The sequence below is a fragment of the Lissotriton helveticus genome, chromosome 11 (genome assembly GCF_964261635.1).
Source record: "Lissotriton helveticus chromosome 11, aLisHel1.1, whole genome shotgun sequence".
Classification (NCBI taxonomy): Eukaryota; Metazoa; Chordata; class Amphibia; order Caudata; family Salamandridae; genus Lissotriton; species Lissotriton helveticus.
The window spans coordinates 1118410734-1118426598 of NC_136072.1; positions in this window are offsets into that span (position 1 = coordinate 1118410734).

Below are 15865 nucleotides of genomic sequence, written 5' to 3' on the forward strand. Positions count from 1 at the left end.
GAGCATAATTGGGTTAACGAAGTCATTATCATCCCGTAAATGCTTGGTCCAGGGCAACATTAGAACCATGTTTTCTTCAGACGCGCCATATGAACGCAACCACCCACTGACGCGTCTGTATAACACTAAGCTGGCTAAAATGCTAGCTGTGGACCTTCTCCCTTTTTCTTTTGTAGAAGCGGTAGGTTTTCTAGAATTAGTGGCAGCGCTCTGCCCTAAATGGAAGGTTCCTAGCCGGTTCTATTTTGCCAGAGTTGCGGTTCCAGCACTACATGAAGATGTGCTGGAGGGGATTGGGGCAGCTTTGCAGAAGAGTGCTGTTCACACTATACATCTGACAACAGACATGTGGACCAGTGGCGCAGGCGCGGATTACATGTGCATCACTGCACACTGGGTCTCTTTTTCAGGTGTTAGCTAAACGCAGGTGTGGACCCGGACCAAGTTTTTAAAGCTGCTCGGAAACATGCAACACTAGCCATGTTTGGCTTGGAGAAAAGTCACACAGCACGAAACATTTTGGACGAGTTTAACAAAAAGGTCTTTCACTGGCTGTCCCCAAAAAAACGCCGGATTGGTTATGTTTCCACGGATAATGGCGCCAATGTAGTTAAGGCCATGGCGCTGGGTGACTATTTCAGAGTGCCGTGTTTGGCGCACTGTATCAACCTGGTAGTTCAAAAATTCTTGAGTGATAAAGACAGTCCAGCGTGCGAAGTAATGGCCACCTGCTGAAAAATGTGCAACCATTTCAGCCATTCTTTTAAGGCCCGGAAGCATCTGAGGAGCCTGCTACATTAACGTCGAATGCCAGTGAAAGCACTCATCCAGGAGGTGGCAACACGTTGGAACTCAACCTTCTACATGCTTGAGCGTCTGTATGAGCAGTATACGGTACTCGATCACTATTTCTTAAAACAGGGTACAGCTCAGAAGGACCTGAGGATGGGTGCGGGCAATGGGACATAGTTAAAAGCCTGACAGACATGCTTCGTCCTTTTGAGGTCTTCACGCGTGCAGTCAGCAAGGAGGACTGTAATTTGGGAAAAGCTATCCCATTGATGTGCATGCTGGAGCACCAACTGAAGGCGGTGTCTTCTGAGTTGGAAAAAGATGAAAAAAACAAAGACCCTTTTATTTTGTCGGAGAAATTATTAGAGCGCCTACGTGGTGATGAACGTCTTAAAAAGATCAACTCAGAACAGCATTACATTTGTGCTACTATTCTGGATCCACGCTACAAAAAGGCACTGGCAGGCCAAGCATTCTTTCCTTTTGCTGATGAAGATGTTAAAAAGTACAAACGTTGGCTAGCCTGGTCAGCCAAGAGGTTTGAAAAAGAACGGCAGGATATTGAAGGAGAAGGCAGTATATCAGCATCAGCATCAGCAGGCCATCCCCAGTCAAAAGAATCCACTTTTGCACCTATGGCTGTGGCACAAGTGACCTCTCAGCCGTTAAAGACACCGGCAACCGGATCATCTGCACCACACACAAGAGTAACATTGGCTGCTGAAGAGGATTGGCTAACTTGTCTTGGTTATGGTTCTCGAAAAAAGGTCACAAGCACAGCAAAAAGTAAGCAAAGTGGAGGAACCGTTGAGGACCTTGAGTCGATGGTTCAGGACTATCTGAATGACTCAACAGAGGTCTTTCTTAATGATGATTCATTGCAGTATTGGCATGGGAAAAAACAATTGTGGCCACAGCTCTCCAACCTGGCTATAAACTACTTGTCTTGCCCACTCGCAAGTGTGTCTTCTGAACGTGTTTTCAGTGCTGCTGGTGGCATTGTAACTCCCAAACGGAGCCGCCTCTCGCCCAAAAATGTGGAGAGGCTTACAATGATCAAGATGAATCAGCACCTCATACCACCAGATTACAAAGTACGAGAAAGCACGCCGCATGAAGACGAGGAGGACAGCAACATAGATGAGGGAATTTCTTCTCTGTTCAGTGACGCTGACCTCATCCTGCCTGAATTCGCAGAGTATGATGACGAACTCTTATTCTTATTCCATGACACCGAGCCCTGAAAATGAGACAATGAATCAATAACTTTCTTTTTCGTCCTTAATTATTCACTTTTATTCCTGTGTGTCTGTATTTCTTTGTTTTGCACAGTTAATTTAATTCAAACTTTAATCACCTAATCACAAAAACAAGCCCATCAGCAGAACTGTCTTCACTTGTTTGCTTATTGATTTGAAGGTGCCGCAGTCTACATTCCTCAGGTTCACAAGTTCAGAAGAACATGCTCCTCTATCCTCCTCCTCCAGACTCCTATTTCCCTCAAAGCAGAGGGCTGGATTACGCCCAATGAAGAAAGACTCAGCACTTGTGGAGGTGTTCTACTTCTTTGCGGGTGAGTTGACGGCTCTGGGCCCATTGCTATGAAGCTCTAATAACGGATAAAAGTGTTTTGGACCAAATATGAGGCGGAAATTTCTTGCCGTTTTTGCTGACTTGCTTGCCTTTGAGGTGCTCTTTGGCGGGGTTCCGGTGTTTGTGGGTGAGTTTTGGGGTCTGGGAGCACTGCTGCGACAGTCTAATCTTGATTGCATTTGCTTTTCAGGAAATCCGTGGTGGAAAACAGGAGTTATGATGATGACCTAGCTGCACAGCGCGTGTGGATCGAATGCCGAGAGATATTGTAAGTATGAGATTTTGATTTTTGGCTGTTTGGGGGTGTTGTCGCGTGCTTTTTTGCGGGTGGGTTGGGGGGTCTTGGGGCATTCCTGGGAAGGTCTAATACCGGATAGAAGTGGTTTGGACAAAATCCATGCAGAATTTTTTTTTGCTATTTCTCTGACATCTTGCTCAATGTAGCGTTTTCGGGGGCCTGTTTGGGGGGCCTCCTGGTGTTTGTGGGTGGGTTTTGGTGTCTCTGTCGGAGCACTGCTGCGACAGTCTAATCTTGATTGCATTTGCTTTTCAGGAAATCCGTGGTGGAAAACAGGAGTTATGATGATGACCTAGCTGCACAGCGCGTTTGGACCGAAGGCCGAGAGATATTGTAAGTATGAGATTTTGATTTTTGGCTGTTTGGGGGTGTTGTCGCGTGCTTTTTTGCGGGTGGGTTGGCGGGTCTTGGGGCATTCCTGGGAAGGTCTAATACCGGATAGAAGTGGTTTGGACAAAATCCATGCAGAATTTTTTTTTGCTATTTCTTCTGACATCTTGCTCAATGTAGCGTTTTCGGGGGCCTGTTTGGGGGGCTTCCTGGTGTTTGTGGGTGGGTTTTGGTATCTCTGTCGGAGCACTGCTGCGACAGTCTAATCTTGATTGCATTTGCTTTTCAGGAAATCCGTGGTGGAAAACAGGAGTTATGATGATGACCTAGCTGCACAGCGCGTTTGGACCGAAGGGCGAGAGATATTGTAAGTATGAGATTTTGATTTTTGGCTGTTTGGGGGTGTTGTCGCGTGCTTTTTTGCGGGTGGGTTGGCGGGTCTCTTGGGGCATTCCTGGGAAGGTCTAATACCGGATAGAAGTGGTTTGGACAAAATCTATGCAGAATTTTTTTTTTCTATTTCTTCTGACATCTTGCTCAATGTAGCGTTTTCGGGGGCCTGTTTGGGGGGCTTCCTGGTGTTTGTGGGTGGGTTTTGGTGTCTCTGTCGGAGCACTGCTGCGACAGTCTAATCTTGATCGCATTTGCTTTTCAGGAAATCCGTGGTGGAAAACAGGAGTTATGATGATGACCTAGCTGCACAGCGCGTTTGGACCGAAGGCCGAGAGATATTGTAAGTATGAGATTTTGATTTTTGGCTGTTTGGGGGTATTGTCGCATGCTTTTTTGCGGGTGGGTTGGCGGGTCTTGGGGCATTCCTGGGAAGGTCTAATACCGGATAGAAGTGGTTTGAACAAAATCCATGCAGAATTTTTTTTTGCTATTTCTTCTGACATCTTGCTCAATGTAGCGTTTTCGGGGGCCTGTTTGGGGGGCTTCCTGGTGTTTGTGGGTGGGTTTTGGTGTCTCTGTCGGAGCACTGCTGCGACAGTCTAATCTTGATTGCATTTGCTTTTCAGGAAATCCGTGGTGGAAAACAGGAGTTATGATGATGACCTAGCTGCACAGCGCGTTTGGACCGAAGGCCGAGAGATATTGTAAGTATGAGATTTTGATTTTTGGCTGTTTGGTGGTGTTGCGTGCTTTTTTTGCGGGTGGGTTGGCGGGTCTCTTGGGGCATTCCTGGGATGGTCTAATACCGGATAGAAGTGGTTTGGACAAAATCCATAAGGAAAAGCCTTTTGGCACTTTTTGTAACTTAGGGTTCGTTAGGGTTAGCCCTAGCAGCAGGATTGCATGTGTTTCGGGGTGTTCTAGATTTTTGCAACTGAGTTCTGGGGTCTTAGAGCACTCTTGGAGCGATGCTGGCTATGGATACTTTTGCTTGCTTGCAAGTGGTTTGAATACAATCCACGGTGGGTAAGGGGGTATTTGGGCCTACTTTTACTTTCAAAGTACGTTTTGTCACCATTTTTCTGCTAGGCCTCGTTTTTTGAGATCTGATTGGGGGTCTTCTACATTTTTGCGACTGGCTTTAGTAAGGGTCTGGGTGGAAGCACTGCTGGGAAGGTCTAATTTTGTTCTAAAACACAGTTTACAGTACACCTAGCTTGAGGGGAAAGATGCGCTAAATTAATTTGGCCATACTTATTTATCCTTCAAAAGGTGACTCAGACAGAGTACGCAATTTCAAAAATATTGTACTGTCTATTAGGAAAATCAAAGTGTGACTTTTTGCACCACACAGCGTACATACCTTATATTGATTTATCAGTGGTATTGTAATAGCACTTACTGTTTTCCGTTCAATAATTACAGGCCGGGTTTCAGTCTGTGCAATGGGGAAAAAAGATGGAGTCAGGCTTCACATTAACGAGCCGCAATTCAACATCCGCCAGGCAGGCAGTGGACAGGGTGTCTTCTGTCAGTGGTCACCAACATTGATGGACGAAGCGTCAGCTGGAATGGAGGAGTGCCGCTAATAAGAGGAATTGTTTGCTGCATGCAACTTACTTACCAAATTCAACAGGACAACTCCAACAACATACAGATACAGTATCCATTGTTTTCTTCTATGAGTGTGACTGCATTTCTTGGATCTCTCTCTGCTTCTAAATTGATCCCTACAGCCATTCTATAGGTTTTACTTCGGCTAATTTTTAAACCTAATTTAATGTAAGAAGTGTTTCTCTGAGTGCAGAGATAGGCTAGTCAAAACGCTGCAGCCCTGTACTGTCGCATTCTAGTACTACTTACTTTTCAGTAACTAACAATTCATGCAGTAGGGCATGCACTTCCTTTATGTCACTTAAAAGATGTGTGGTTAGCTTTAGTTTGTACCCAAAGATTTCTTTATCTTCAATTATTGATTGTCCATGCTGTGCTTTTTTTTTTCTTCTCTCAACAAAACCTACCCAAAAAGAAACCCCCATTCCCATCCATTTTCCAAACCCTAACCCTCTTCCCGCGGGCTGTGTGGTTTTGCTTGATGTGTGACTAAATGACATCAATAATTCCACACACTTGCTGGGGAGGATAAGGTCATAGCAACAGGCTGGTGAAGGAATCCGAGGATATATTCTAGACTTACTCAGCTTCAGTACTATTTCTTGTAGTAGTAGGAGCCAATGTCAAATAAATTCAACGCAAGTACTAGTTATACTTGCAATACTTTACCATTTGTTAGGCTACATTGTGGCACTGTTCTAGTGTACTGTCACCTGCTATATTCTCTATCGTACCGTAACCGTTGTAATGCTACAGTAAGGACAAACCAGGTTTAGTTTTCTTTTTTTCCATAGGCATGCAACTGCCTCTGTGTCACACCACTAGTACCATCGCAATGAGGACATTTCATCCGCCCAGGATTGCCAACCTTAATCCCCATTTCCCGTGGAGCCAGCCCTGGGCCTAGCCCTACTTTCAAACACAAATTACAGGTAAGATAAGCGTTTGGTGGGAGGTAGTATAATGGAGTATTAGGACTAGACGAGAGATTGACGGTAGTACTACTAAAGTCCTAGGACTCTTCAGGAAAACAAACTTACTGTTAAACCCCCACCCACCAGACTCAAAAGCAGTAAAAAACAGGTATGGTCAGATAAAGTTTAAAAAAGTATATTTATGTAGCCCTAACAAAATAATCTCCCTCAAGACCCTCCCTAACCCCAACGATTGTCTTTCAAAAGTCCCAAAAAGAACCCAACTCCCAAATCCCACCCCCCCCCAAAGTCTCTCCCCCCCCCAAAGTCTCTAAAAAAAGGGCAAGGGACACTACACTACTGGAGGGTGCTGTTGAATTTAGCGGCCAGGGCATCATACTCCTTGCGGAGGGTGGCATGGTCGAAGCAGAGGCCCTCCACCAAGTTCTTATAGTTGTGGACCTCCTGCTCCAGGTAGGACACTCTTAGGGATAAGCGGCGCTGGCGTGCCGTGCAACTCCTGTGGGGGGCAGCTGAAGTCTTTGCTGCTTGGCGGTGGCGGTTGGCTTTGGTAGCCCGGCTCCGTACCGCTGGAGCACTGCGCTGGCTGGCAGCCCATGGGGGCACGGAGGAGGATGCAGCTGTCCCAGTGGAGGATGTTGTGGTTCCACCGGTTGACTGCGTGTCCTCCTCCTCCAGGGCCACCAGCCGCCGATATTCGGCGACAGTGGCATCCAGCCTCCGTTGCTGGGCCATTCGAGCCTGCTCCCTCCGTGATGTCGATTTGGAAGGAGCAACTATATGAAGAAAGAAAGACATAGTCTGTAACCAATGCTCCTTAACATTAATAACACAAAGTGATTGAGCCGAAAGTTGTGTCACAGTACAAGTAGCAAATTGAAAGCACAGTACATAACTATTGAGGACAGTATCTATCTAACCTCCCACTTCTGCATCCTTGCTCTAACATTAGTGGGAGTTTAATTAACAAATTCTACGACCACTATGGACTTCCATTACAGTCGACTATGACAGTACACCAGTCTTATTCTTCTTCTTCTCTCTTGTTTAGGAAAATTGGTACGTTATCTAATGCAAGCCGGCAGAATGCCAACGCAGTGAACTTGCACCCGGGAAAAACAGACGCACACCATGATGAGTGAGACAGACTTGCGTTACTGTACCGGTCTAGTACATGCAGGTGGTGAAGCTATTACTTTTCTATTACGGGTGGCACTGAGAATACTCTGTTACAAGGGCTACTGCTTAATTAATTTACCTTTCACCCTACAGTGCAAATGAGTACTAGAAAAGGAAAATGAAGAAGCTAAATAATTTGATTATCTATCACTTCACATGGGATGTATTTGATGACATATGGGATGACTTTAGGTGCTTTGCTTATTATTGAGTGAACAGTGATACACCCACACATGAATGACGTACTACTACTAAACTAAAGTCATTAAGAGAGGTACGGAGTGTCCACCGTAATAACCGGATATATGCTGTGCTTGCAGTTGCAATACAAACTACTGCTACTATTCATGGTAGTATTGGACAAATTTACAACTTCTTTTCCTTGCCTTCCCTACACTGGAACGGACGTGCGGGTGCGGTGTTACATGCTCTTCAAGGTAACACTTAGTTCATCCAGTGACCATCTACTCTCTCTAGATACACATAATACCATGCTCCAGGCATCCATCCATTCAAAGTATATGCACACATACAGTTTCTGTTTCACCCACCCAGGCTGTTCTCCTTCCACCCATCCTTGCTTCATCATTGACCCAGCCATGCACCATACCATATTCTTTCCTTCCCAGCCACCTCGGGGACCAAGCAAACACATATCATTCTTCTTTGCCAGCCATCATAAAATTTCTCGTCCTTCCACACTTACTTACACCCTTCTTTCGCTTTTCGATCATCCCATCCATCAAGTTCATCTAAGATCTTATTGGGATTCTTCTCACCAAAAACTTCACAGCTAAGTCGAAGTACATTTAGAGGAGGATACTACCTGGTTGATTTATAATACACCCGTGCAGAAAGCACACTATGCAGTCTTCAATCTCAATAAGTAAGGAATATATAGCTTACCTCTTCCCGCCACCACCGTGTGAACCCTCACAGGAACGTCCGGCACTTGCACCGCATCCTCCCCAGAGTCCTCGTCCAACACCACCACCTCCGCGCTGGCCCCGCCAACAGATGTTACACCTACAAAGTACATTTAAGAATGTTAGAAATACACCACTCACTACTATATAATATTTGGTCTAGGAGGAATAAAGAAATGTTAAAAAAACTAAATACAATGTAATAATTTGTAACTGTATACTCTAAAGTAAAAATGTCCCTTTTTCCAGGGAAGGGTGTTGTCTTGCAGCACTTTTTGGCACAACTGATGAATGCTTGCTTTTTATTTTTAACACACACCACTTTTTCTCCTAACAGAAGCTTGACTTCTAAGAACACGATCAGGGTCAAGCTCAAGTTCAAACCAGGTGAGAGCTCAGCTCGACCACAAGAAATGTGTCCAATTAATCGTTAGCACTAAGCACTTTTCCATTTTCAGTTAAACGTTTACTTTTATGACAAAGTTGATTTTAATAAATGTGTTTAGTTTTAATAAAGCTTTTAAACTTAAATAGACTCTGTGGTTTTTGGTCCTCCAGACTAGAGTGGATGAGATAAAGGTTTTGGAATTTTTGCAAGCATGAGTGCCTCTGACACTTCTTGACTGTGACTCCGTACTCTTGTCCTGCGTTGGATAATCTAATAATCATTGGGGATCAATCATCGGTGACTTTGGGAGCTAAATGACTCTGCCACACTATCTAGTCAGTAAGGAGATTGGGGGTTCTTCAAACTCTGATATCACTGAGGTATGTGGAAAGAAAGTCTACCTGCGCCTATAATAATTGATAAACAATGCACTATTTAGTGTTCATAGTTCGGTTTGTGCAGATTTGTCCCTGCAACAGTAGTAGAATGGATTGTCCTCCTATCCAAACCAAAAGTAAAGTAGTATCTTATTCTTTCTTGGTGGTCATTCACCTTTTTATTGTTGGCAATTGTCAAAGCATAAACATTTAGAAGACTTGAAAAGACATTATGGACAATCCCAGAGGACTGCACTCAGTGCATAGAGCTATTGCTGACTAGAATGGGAGTCCAATGGAATTGCCAAATGTGCAATCTTAGTTAGCTACACAGACAGACTAATAAGAATAATCTAGTAATACCACAGGGAGTCATTATCGAGGCAGTATAAGAATTTAGATCCAGTCTACAAGAAGATCAAAGACGATTTAGAAAAAATCGAATGAGGAACGCTAGGAAAAAATAGGTACTCTATATTAAAATTAAAACTTACTGGGGCCAGCAAAGGAGCCCTCGCCTGCCCGATCCTGGCCTGCATCCTCCTGAACAGCACCCTCCTCCTCCTCCTGTGTCCTCTTGCCCTTGGGGGGAGCTGATGTACAACATGAAAGAAAGAAAGACCAGAAAACATGGATGAGATTTGTCAACCAAATCAAACATTTCAAAAGAACAATAACAAAATATTTTGGAGAAATAGCAAATAGATAGACAACTATCCCACGGGATATATTTTTACCAATCTCATGTGGTATGCTACATTATTCGTATTGCCTGATTTGCGGACCGTTGACTTTGAAAGTTCCTATGTAACTCACTAAACAGACTACTAAAAAGGTTTGCCTAGGCCTGGCAGGCAGCAGTCCGCAGCACGCGAAGTGACAGACAAAGTCCATCGTGCTTGCAGATCAGTGAATACTCAAACTATCAATCCACCGACCACCACCACTATTTCTTCTTATAGCCATGTGTCTAAAGGAAGTACTGGACTTCAGTCTGTTGGGGCTGATTTAGAAGTCCCTTGCGGCTCATTTTCCTCCATTGTTGCGTGACTTTTGTGACGCAGCGGCAGAACAAAAGAGGCGCCATGGTGCGGCGTATATATATAAAAAAAATGACGCATATGGGAGATGCATCACGTTGTAAAGCCCTGCGCCATCAGGGGGCGTTCCGGCGCAAGGGAGGGCGTTCCTGCGCAGGAACGAATCCTAAAAGTGGCTGAGGGAAATCTACAAGATGTCAATCAGTCACTTTTAGGACAATGATGCGTGACTGAAACACTGCGCCTGCTTGAAGCCGACGTACGGCTTGATGCAGCATTGGGGAGATAGGGCACCCCAGAGCATTGCTGGAGCTGCGCCATCGTTGGCACGCAACTCCAGCAATGCGCCGCCTTTACGGCACAGATGCGTAAGGCTTCTGTGACGTTTTGGGCCCATGGGTGGTGGTGGTGGCATGGCGCACAATTACTGCCGCATCCCTGCTACTTTGCAGGGATGCGCCGGTAATTGAAAATATGACCCTTAGTGTCTAGCATTACGCAGTTCTTTACACTACACTCATACATAATTTCTCAGGCCAATGAAATTAACACAAAATACAAAACAAATAAGCATAGTAGCAAGGCTACTGAGAAGGAGAGCAGTGCACCTGAAATGCATAGAAGATTTTGAAATATAATTTACCTACAATGTAATCGGCAGCATTATTGCTCTTGGTAAAGAACAAAGATTTGCAAATAACAGAGCCGGATAAAACACAGTAGTGATGAAATAGCTAGAAATAGCTACTACTACTCACCAAGCCCGGGGACCTCTACGCCGAGCGCGTCCAGCAAGTCGCGTTCCCGGTCCATGACGTCCGTCCAGCGGTGGGTGGCCTGGTTATAGGTGCGCCGGACCCCAGAGAGTTTAAACATGGCCCGGCACACCTTCTCCCACCGCTTCCGGTGCTCCCGGATGCCATAGCCGGTTGCGATCTTGCCGCCTCCCTGGATGGTCTTGGGGAGGCGGCGCTGGACGTGGAATATAAGTGCGGCCACCTCCTCCGCACTAAAAATCTCCCAGGTTGTCACTGTCTCCCCCCTCAAACGCCCGCACGGGAGCCGGGCACGGGGTGCGGGACCCTTCCCCTTCTCAGGGTGCTTCCCGGCTCCCTTTACCATGGTCTGGGCAGAAATGAAGTTAAATAATAAAGAAGAAATAGAATAGGGAAGAAGAAAAGAAAAGAGTTTAAAAAAGTAGTTTAAAATTAACAAAAAGTAGCAGAAAACACAAAAATATAGAGCTAGAAAAATAGAGGGATAGATAATAAGTAAAATAGATCAAATAAACTTCAAACAAGCAAAGGATGGCAGAGATTCAGAGAGGATACAGACAGCATGCCCAGAACCATAGCAATGAATGAGAAACAAGATGGCCGCGCCCATTCACGACCGCGTGGGTAAGTTCGCGCGAGATTTTCCTCACGATCACGTGCGAAATTGTACTAGCGAGCAGCACACTTTGCGAGATTACACATAGCGGCCGGAAACGGAATTACGTCACGCAAACAAGATGGCCGCACCCGTGTACGACCGCTAGGGTAACTTCGCAAACGTATCGCTACAAGCGCCTTGCGAACACGCAAAAAATCACGCGAACATACACGCCGCAAAAACAAAAATAGTGTATTCGCACGCATTCGCGGCTTCCGAAATCTATCTCGCACGGATTCGTGCCCCGCAATTCGCGCAAAATTGCAGAAAAACGATTTTTGCTAAACTGAAAGCAATGAGCAGGTGCAAAAGTTCAAACTTAACATTAGTAACCATTCACTCTAGTGCTTCCTGAGGGGCCCCTCCAGAGTTCAGTTGCCTATTTGCAACTATTCTATGACCCTGCTATGACCCAAACAGCAGGCTCATAGAATAGCTACAAGTAGACCATAAAGGTCCTGTGAAAAAAAATTGCACTGCAACAGAAAGCAAATTACAGATAAGGAAGGAAGCAGGTGACAGCCAGACTGGAAGTTTCAAAATTACTGACACATTAATCACCCCCAAATTAATTCATGGCAGTTGAAGAAGGGCAGGTGTGCTTGCTTTCACTGCAACAGAAAGCAAATTACAGATAAGGAAGGAAGCAGGTGCCAGCCAGACTGAAAGTTTCAAAATCACTGACACATTAATCAACCCCAAATTAATTCATGGCAGTTGAAGCAGGGCAGGTGTGCTTGCTTTTTTTCACCCCCATAATCTACAGTGATAAACAAACCTAATGGGTGGCAGTGAGGATGTACCAGAGGGTGGCATGGGTGTACCAGAGGGTGGCAGTGGTGAAACAGAGAGTGCTGTGAACCTGTGATGATAAACCAAACGTAGAAACAACATAGTCGTGGCCGTTGCGAGCCGAAAAGTAAGTTCGCAATTGCGAAATGGTCCACAAATCCTCGCGAACGCTCGCCAACACAAAAAACATAAAAATCCGCAAATCCGCGAGAGTTCGCGGATTTTGCGGATTGCAAATCCGTAAATTCGCGTGCGCGAGATCCGCTAAATCCGCCCATGCTTAGAGGTGACCATATGAATTTGGGTGTGGATGTATTTGCAGAGTGGGACAAATGAATGTATGGGTAATGATGGGTTTATTTGAGTGAGATTCCAGATTGAGCAGTGAGGGGGGCAGGTGAGTGAAGTGTCAAATGAGTGCAGAGTGAGCGGTGTGCTCATGTGACCGCAGGGTAAGTGAAGAGAGATTGGTGTGAGTTCAGGGCACGTGGCATAAGTGCAGTGTGGTCACTTTGAGTGCAGGGTAAGTGGGTGAATGGTGTGAGTGAGTCGGGATCAGTGTGAGTGCATTGTGATAGTTGCTTTGAGGGCAGGTTGAGCGTGAAAGTGAAGGGCGAGAATGAGTGAGTTGTCTGAATTCAGGGTGCATTCCCAGACACTTGAAGTAATTCAGCAGGTTATTGACTGCAGTGTACGGTTTCAGATATGTTAAACTATTGCTATTATGGCATTAACCAGGGTTCAGGGTGGAGGAAATAAATGTGCTGATCTTGCAAAAAACTTGCAGTTTTATAATTAGGGTTGCCAGCTAATTATTTTGATGTCTCAGGCGGTACAAAAATAAGCAGTCACCTAAAGCTGTATTGTCAGCACTTGTCTGTGCATACTTCGAACAGCACATATAAACAGAAAAGCACTTTTAATTAGGATCTTCGGCTGTCACTGATAATAAAAGGGAAGAAAGACAGAAAAGTAACATTACAAAGGAATAAATACTTCTTTATTTATAAGCATATTTAATGTCAAGACAAGTAATTTGAAGGCTGTGTAAACACATGGCTGGTTGGCATTTTGTTTTTGGCAACTTGAAGTCCTTTTAGCCCTGTGGGGCATTGTGTGGCTGCATGTGTAATTGTAAAGGAAACTTGTCTCTTTTCTGCTAAGAACTGACCATCCCAGGAAGGGGTTAAATTCATAGAGCTGAAATGCTTCAGCTGCAGTGGGAGGCAGGATGTCTCCTAAAACTGAAAGAAAGTAACCTTCATTTCAGCTGCAGTAGAAGGCAAGGAGTCTCCTCTGCTCTATAAAATCGAAGCAAAGGAAAACAATGGTCTGTTTGCTTTAGATTTTATCAGAGGAGATTTTCGCCTTCCACTGCAGCTGAAGCCTTTCAGCGCCAAATTAACCCCCTCCTGGGACAATTAAAAATAAATGTTTGCCCTTAACATTACAAAGCAAGGGCCCCATCTAATTACTCTCCCTCCCTCACCCATCCCTCTGTTAACGGGACACGGGACAGGAAAAAGCAAACAAAGGTAAGATTTCAGGGTGAAGTGCGCGACCCCCCCCTGAGATGGTGTTGCACCCCCCTGGGGGGCGTGCCCCACAGATTGAAGAACTCTGCCCTGGGGTGTGCTTGCTGGGCAGATTTACAAGCCCCTTGCGTCACTTTTGTGCCACTTTTTTCCATGTTAAAAGTGACGCAAAAGTGACGCAAGGTGCTTGTAAATCTGCCCCCCCTGTATCTTAAACATGGCCACGGGGCTCTTTAAGTCTCGGTCGTAATGGCGCACCTCTCAAAAAACGGTGGATACATTGTCTGCCTTGCTTGCTACTGTTCCCTCACCCCATTTAGAAATGAAGAACTGTAGGGTTTCCAGAGGCCAATACATCTGAGTGACGGTCACCTGGCTCTGTTTCGGTCACTTAAACCATCAATTGATTTAACTTCCCGAGACCACCTTCTGAGGCATGGTGATCTCAGGCAGGGGACCCATCAATGCCCCCCCGCACAGGGAGGAAACCACCAGGACCATTGATTGTAATATACAAACAAGTGTCCAATTTCACTTTGTGTAACACAAAAAGAAATGCTAAATGGGACCCAAGGCAACATGGCTCTTACCTGAGACTTCACTCTGCCCACAGCTCCCATACCGGTGCAGCAGCTCCACTGTAGGCTTGGAGAACCAAGCCAGGAAAGCAGGGGTGTAAACTGGGTGAGCGATAGCTCACCATGTGTGCAAAGCCATAGCCTCTGCTGACCTGGCGTGCATCCACCCACCATTGTATGACCCCCAGAAATGTGCATGAGGATGGGAAAGAAGCATGTTACAAGGCTCCTAGATGCCTTTCAAGAGCATACTCGACAAGCAAGCTGAGGTGTAGCGTGATACTGTCATATATAGAAGTAACTTATCATGTACTTTATCAGATAACTGCATTGGCCGAGCTGTGTTTTTACATTTGAGTTACATCTTACACAGGGCACAAGTCCTAAAAAAAGAAGTGGGGGACTTTGACGTCACAACAGGAAGTGACATCACGAAAGGTGCATCAGAGAAGCCCGTGAGCAGCGTTCTGAATGAGCTCCGCTCCCGCCCCAGAGAGGCCAAAGAGTGAATGTGTGGCTCCATTTGCTCCAGTTATCGAGCTCCTGGTAAAATAAGTGAGGGGGACGCTGTCCACCCACGTGGTACCCCGACTCGAGCCTTGATCTTGCAGACCAGCCTTGTGCCATTCTGTGAAGTCCTTGGCTGAATTTGAAGCTTGAGGGATGACCAGTTCTCTCCTTTGCTAAGGCTTTGGGCCCCTGTTAGACCCTTCTCTCTTCACCACTCACACATAAAGGTGAGTCAGCTACTGGAACTGAACCTGCCCTCCAGTTTGCTGACTAGGTGTTTGCTATTCTTTGAGACCAGGCTAAAATACTGCAGTGTGAAGGAGGTTGTTTTTGGCCAAGTAGGACCTTCCCCCACAAAGTCTTTAAAAAGTATGTAGTACCACAGCTTCTTCTAGTCTCCTACAGTGTTTCAACACTTTTTTTGTACTCTCTGATGTAATGCGGGTAGTTACTAGCTATCCATGCGGAGTCAGCAAAAGCATAATCTAAAACAGGTAAATACTAGATATCCTGATGAAGTAGACAGCATTGTTTTCAATCGAAATCAACATCACTGCACCCATTGTTTTTATATATTATATTAAATTACTTAAATAAATCACTGCACCCATTGTTTTTTTATATTATATTACATTACTTAAATACATCACTGCACCCATTGTTTTTTTCATTATATCAAATTACTTAAATAAATCACAAACACATTTTTACTGCAGTTTTTACCTCAGCTTTGGCATTTTTGTTAGAGGTAGCCCGTTTTTCCTAATATCGCCCTTTTAACCTACTTCCAGTTTGTGTCGGAAACGGGTGTGAATCCCATGAGAAATGCCAGATTGCTATATTTGTCTGAAAGATAGAAAACATTCTGAGCTCACCAAGGGGTCAATTGTGTAGATCCCTCAAGGTTTTCAAAAATAAACTGTTGAAATAAAAATAATAAATTCTGAATGAGTGGAAAACCACAGACAATTATGTCAATGTTTTCATCTGTAAGTTCTATCACAATGGGCAATCTACAAAGTAATATACCGTTATGTTCGCTAGACTCTTCTGGTTGTGGGGATATATAGTAACCCTGGACGGAGTATGTGTAGAGGAGCTCCGCGTAATTCCACGTAGTAAAAAGAAATCTCAGTGGAACTACGGGGAGC